At 43.5% G+C, this 6,000-nt stretch overlaps 1 protein-coding gene across 3 annotated transcripts in view; it reads left to right on the top strand.

Annotated features, from left to right (window-relative positions):
- The window catches only part of Bpifc (BPI fold containing family C), a 48,271-nt gene that overhangs the window by 5,363 nt on the left and 36,908 nt on the right, over nt 1-6,000 (top strand). The gene's annotated exons all lie outside the window — the stretch shown is intronic.

Below are 6,000 nucleotides of genomic sequence, written 5' to 3'. Positions count from 1 at the left end.
TATATTCTAGATAATAGTCCTTTGTCTGAGGAGCAGCTGGTAAAAAGTTTTTCCCACATTGTAGGTTGTCTCTTAGTTCTGTTGGTGGTTTCTTTTGCAGTGCAGAAGCTTTTTAATAAGATGAGATCCCAGTTGTTGATTCTTTCTGCTAGTTCCCGTGCTACTGAGGATTTGTTCATAAAGTCTTTTCCTATGCCAATGTCTTCCAGAGTTCTGCCTAACTTATCTTCTAGCAGGTTTAGTGTTTTTGTTTTTATATTTAGATCTTTAATCCAGTTGGATTTTAATTTAGTGCATGGTGACAGATAAGGGTCTAGTTTTAATCTTTTGCAGGTTGAGATGCAGTTTTTCCAACACCATTTATTAAAGAGGCTATCTTTCCTCCAGTGGGGACTGTCAGCTCCTTTGTCAAAGATGAGGTAGCTGAGTGCATCTGGAGTTGTTTTTGTGTCTTTCAATCTGTTCCACTGATTCTCAGGTCTGTTTCTTTGCCGGTACCATGCTGTTTTTATCACAGTGGCTTTGTAGTATAGTTTCAAATTGGGAATTGTTATACCCGCTGCCATGTGTCTGTTGCCTAGAATGGCTTTTGCTATTTTTGGATTCTTCTTTCTAGTTCTGTGAAGTATAGTGTTGGGATTTCAATTGGTATTGCATTGAATCTGTATAACAGTTTTGGTAGTATGGCCATTTTCACTATGTTGATTCTTCCTACCCAGGAGCAGGAGACATCTTTCCATTTTCTTAGATCCTCCTCGATCTCTTTTTTCAGAGTGCTGTAGTTTTCATTGTAGAGGTCTTTTGCTTCTTTTGTCAGATTGATTCCCAGATACTTCATTTTTGGGGGTGCTATTGTGAAAGGAATTGTTTCCCTAATTTCTCATTCAGTGAGTCTGTTATTTGTGTACAAGAAGGCTATTGATTTTGGGGTGTTGGCTTTGTAGCCAACTACTCTGCTAAAAGTGTCTATTAAGTCAAGTCTTTTGGTGGAGTTTCTTGGGTCTTCAATGTAGAGTATCATATCATCAGCAAATAATGACAGTTTAACTTCTTCCTTTCCTTTCTTTATTGCTTTAGTTTCTTTCTCTTGTCTAATTTCCACATTGCGTTTAGTCAACCTGTCTGCATAGGATCCTCTGAGTGTGACTGTGCCTACACTTGCTTGCTTTTATGCCCTTCACTGCTCTGAGGAGTGAGGTACTTTGTAAAATGTCGCTCGGCTGGGGCTGTCTGATGTTTATTGAATGGTTAAACTGAGGCAACGTGTTCTCAGGAAGAAGACCAGAGGCAGGGGCCATTGTTAGCACATCAAAGCATGGCACCACTGCCACTGTAACAACGCATGCCAAAGGTTTGGTGTTAATGCTGGTCATTTGGCTTCTCCACCTTTTATTCCCTTTTTTAATTCTCTTTGCCTTTGAAAGAAAGTTACTATGTGCAGCCCATACTCAAAGAGTAGATGCTAAGCTCTACCTTCCTAGAGGTGGAGTTGCTACTAAATGGTTCAAATTTCTTCTGCATGGGACATTTACCTATTCTGTCTTCAATGTTTATATCAACACAAATATAAAGATATCTACTTTATATTTTATGTTATAACCCAATGCTAATTCATTTTTGTTGTTATTGTTTTTCAGTTTGGGCCACTGAAAGGTCTTTCCATTGGTTCTTGTATCCATCTGACATCTTAGTTTTTTCTCTTGTTGTATACCACTTTTTAATATTTCTTTCTTTCTGGAACTATGTGATCCTCTGGGGCCATTTTGTGTATTTCTGGCTCCAAAGACGGGTGCTAGGTGTGCCCAATGCCACTGGGGTAGCCTTGCTTCTAAACCTTCTCAGCTGATTGTTCAAGGCTAGGCCCTGTTTCTGTAACAGAATGTTGTTTCTGTGAGTAACCACCTTGCCAATGACACAAACTCCAGTCCATTGTTACGTAGTCATGGCCTCCTCCCTTGCTTATCTCTTGCCTCCCAATCCAGCTGTGAGAATCCTGGCTCCATCCATTTAGTTAATTGCTTAATTCCAGCATGTATGTGTAGTGGCTTCAGGATTGTTAACCAGATCACTGGGGAAACGACATTATCAACCAGAGTACAGCGTTTGTGCATAGTTCTGGTTGCATCGGGTCTCACAGGCTATTTGTTCCCACAGTCACTCAGGCCACCACCTTTGTGCCCATTCCTTTCATTCAGGCTTTTGCAAACATTTGCAAAACATTTAGATTCTTTTCTTACATTCTGCATTGCATCCTGAATCATTCAATCTCCTGAATGATTTTTTAAAATTTATATGCATCAATATGTACTCTTTGAGCTCTTAAATTCTTTGAGTCCTGACAAATGTTTAATGTGCTATAGTCACCATTACAGTATCAAACAGGATATTTTCACCATCCTAAAAAAAATCCCTCCTGCAGTATCTCTTTTATGTCTCTTTAGTTTTGCCTTCTTCACAGTGTCACATAATTGAAGTCATTACAGAGTGAAGCTTTTCTGACTTCATGACCAGCTTTTTTCACTAGCATTATGTGTTTGATACTAACCCATGCCATTTTATTTTATGTTATTTTATTTTTGAGACAAGGTCTCGCTTCATTGCTGAGGCTGGCCCCAAACTCCTGGGCTCGAGTGACCCTTCTGCCTCAGCCTCTCGTGACTTGGGACTCCTGGCACCTGGCATCGCACCTGGCTCAATCCATGCCCTTTTTGTGGCTTTGTACATCATTTCTTTTTGTCATTGAATTCATCTGTAGATGTCCCAGACCACCTGTGAGGCAGCTCTGTCATCTTGGTTGCATTCAGCACTGGGCAAGTATGAATAAAACTGCTAAGCACTTTGTGTGCAAGTCTTCTGTGAACCTGTTCCCACAGCAGCTGGATCCGTTTTTGCCTCAGCAATAACACTGTTTCTTGGGCATATGGTGGGACTGCGTTTGGTTTTCTAAGCAACTGCCTGTTTGCATTCCCACCAGCAAGGGGCGAATAAGAATTCCTGTTACCTGGGTCCTCCCCACTGCCCCACCATTGTCAGAGTTTGCTCTGTTTTCAGCCATTCTAAGGGATGCATAGCAGTGTCTCATTGTTTTGATTTGCAATTCCTTAATGGCAATGCCAACATAGTTTTCATATGCTTACTTGTTGTCTATTTGTCTTCCTTGTTCACACTTCAGTGTGTGTGCTCAGTAATTTTGCCCACTTTTTAGTTGGTCTCTGTTTTCTTCCCATTGAGTCTCCTTTAATTTTCAAAATAAAATTCAAACCTCTTTGAATAACAGAAACCCTTCCCCACTACTTTAGTTTTTCCAGAGGAAAGGTCCAGTCTTAGCCACCCTTACAAGCCTCGACTCGCACCTCCAATGGGCGAGGACAAGTTAAGCAGGATTTAAGTGACATAGAGATATTTGTGCTTGTCTGTGAGTTCTTCATACCCAGTGTCTGTTTAGAAAAGTGAAGCCCTCGTTCTGTCTCTACCAGAGAAAGTCAGCTGCCCTCAGCCTGGGGAGCCATCTTAACACCTGAGCCTTTCCTGATCCTTGAGCTCTGTTACAGGCCAGTTCTCCAGGTGACTCCGGGGCTGGAGTGAAGCCACAGTTTGAGGACCGCTGCTTATGCTGCATGGTCTTGGCGCGGCTGGCATTGCTGTTGTTGTTTAATACAGAAGAAAGACTTTGAGGTGACTCTGCTGGGCAAGACGTTGCAGTTAGAGCCTTAAAAATGCTATAGGAGAAAAAAGAGCAATACAAGTTAGAAAAAGAATCCCCAGAAATTGCTGAAGTCTCTAAAATTCTAACCATGGGGCCAAATGGAAGATGGGTTTCTGGAACTATTAAGAAATAAGGAAAAATGTGATTCCTGCAAAATGAGCTATGAGGAGGCGTACAGACGAGGGTGCACAACACGGGCACCATGGCCATCGGCACTGTGCTGTGACCTGTCAGCTCTACGACAACCTTGCAGCATCTGTCCTACCTGTGGTGCACCAGGGGCTGAAACAGCGTTAGGCAGCACATGACTGGACTTCACTTCAGTGGCTTTCACATGCGACAGCTTTGCCTTCCAGGAACACGTGACACTGTCACAACTAGGGCAGTGTCGGCATCTAATAGGTAGAGACATGATGTGGCTAGACGTGCTGCAATGCCCACGTGCATCCCTCACAGCGAAGCATTATGTGGCTCAGAATGACAGAGCCCAGGTGGGGAGATCCTGCTCCATCTGAACTGGTTCACACTCATGATTCCTAGTGTTTCAGAAACATGCTCCACAAGAGCCCTCATGGCTCATAAGGGTTACCCATAGATGTTTGAGTTTGAACTCAAAACTCATTTTTGGAGTGCAGTCAAAAAATGGGATTTAGAATTTAAGATACTAGTAATGATGGAAGGAACCAGGAGGAGTGGGTTTGTTTTTCAAAACTTCCTGGCAGAAGAACCTATGGCCTAGCCCAGCACTATCCACCCAAAGCCTCATCACACAGCTATCCAAGGTGTGTGACCTGGGGCAGAGCAGGAGAGAGAGGAGCCACTGCTGGGTTACAGGATGATTGATTCTATGAGACTGCAGGGTCCCTGTCTCTCTAAACAGCCAGATGGATTCCAGGCAGCTGCCTCTGGTCAGGAGTAAACCAGTGATTTGAAACACATATATCTGTGTTACTCACAAAGATTCAATTATCTTGAAACCAGGTGGGTTGCCTAGCAATGGCATCCTTCTCCCCCCGCCACACACACACCTTCTGCTTACCTAGATCTGTGGTTGCCCTTTAGTGACCTACCTGAAAAGTAGGCATAGCATAGTGGGTAAGAGGGAGGCCTCCCGAGAGAGGAACACCAGACCCTGAGTCCTAGCTGTGATGCCTGGGCCTGGGCGAGTCCCTCTTCCTTGCAATATGACAGAGGCCCTACTAGTTCCTCATACCAGCTTGGCAGGGATTAGGTGAACTAATGAATATACAGTTGCTGCCCAAAGCATAGCAGATGCTCAGTGACTGATGGTGCTTATTTTTCTCTAACACCGATACCCTTCTTCATGGCTTCCTTTTGGCCAGCTTTCACCAGCACACATGGAAGAGAGTGAGGGCTCTGAGCTCCAAGTGTCTTCTGCCCCATCTGGCTCACCCTCCAACACAGATACACATAATTCTGCCCCCTTCCACTTTTTTTTTTTTCTTGGTACCAGGGATTGAACTCGGGTCCTTGCGCTTGCGAGGCAGGTGTGGGAACCACTGAGCCAAATCCCTGGCCCCCCTTCCACTTTTGCCTCCCCAAAAATGGCATAATTTGTCTTCCAAGCTCAAGGAAGTCTGATATGCAGACAGTTTCCCGCTGTATAGCGTAGCCCACACATTCTAGAAACCGAGGACTCTGGGGACTCAGCTTCTCCCTCCATATCTTGGCATCTTTCTTTAACGAACAATAATTTTTACCTAGTTAATTATGATTTCCGTCTTTTGGAGTTTTAATTAAAGGTGTCCTGTCAACTATTAATAAATGAAATAATGAATCTTGCCTTCCAGACTGCTGGTGTGAGGAAGCTGACTTAGTGGGAGTCCCCACAAGTCTTTGTGACAGATGGAAACCTCGACCAAGTGGGGAACTGGACTGAGTGCTGCTGCTTTAGCTGTTTTGGGGACCACACCTTTCACAGCAGGCCTTGGGGACAGCAGTGTGCACATTATAGCAGGGTACATTTCACAGAAGTTTTGTTATCTGTTTTGTGTCACCAGCCAGACTATAAACTCCTTTTTTGCAAAGGACGACTTTGCACATAGTATACCCTGCAAGTGTTTGCTGATTGAGTAAAGGATTGGCTGTTGTGAAAAAGAACAAATGATTCTGTGCGGAGGCTGTGTGCATGCTCATACTGCTGATAGAGAGAACTTTTGTAAATAGTCTGAAACCTACAAAACGTTAAGGAAATATAGAATAACTGCTGCCTTTTGCTTCTGTAATTTGCTTTGCCTTACTTGTTTTTTAGCACAATACCAGAGTTTTCACCA

This window comes from Fukomys damarensis, unplaced genomic scaffold, assembly GCF_012274545.1.
Source record: "Fukomys damarensis isolate Sample0158 unplaced genomic scaffold, DMR_v1.0_HiC HiC_scaffold_15, whole genome shotgun sequence".
Classification (NCBI taxonomy): domain Eukaryota; kingdom Metazoa; phylum Chordata; class Mammalia; order Rodentia; family Bathyergidae; genus Fukomys; species Fukomys damarensis.
The sequence above is the reverse complement of the archived record's forward strand: the minus strand, read 5'-3'. Positions and strand labels throughout refer to the sequence as shown.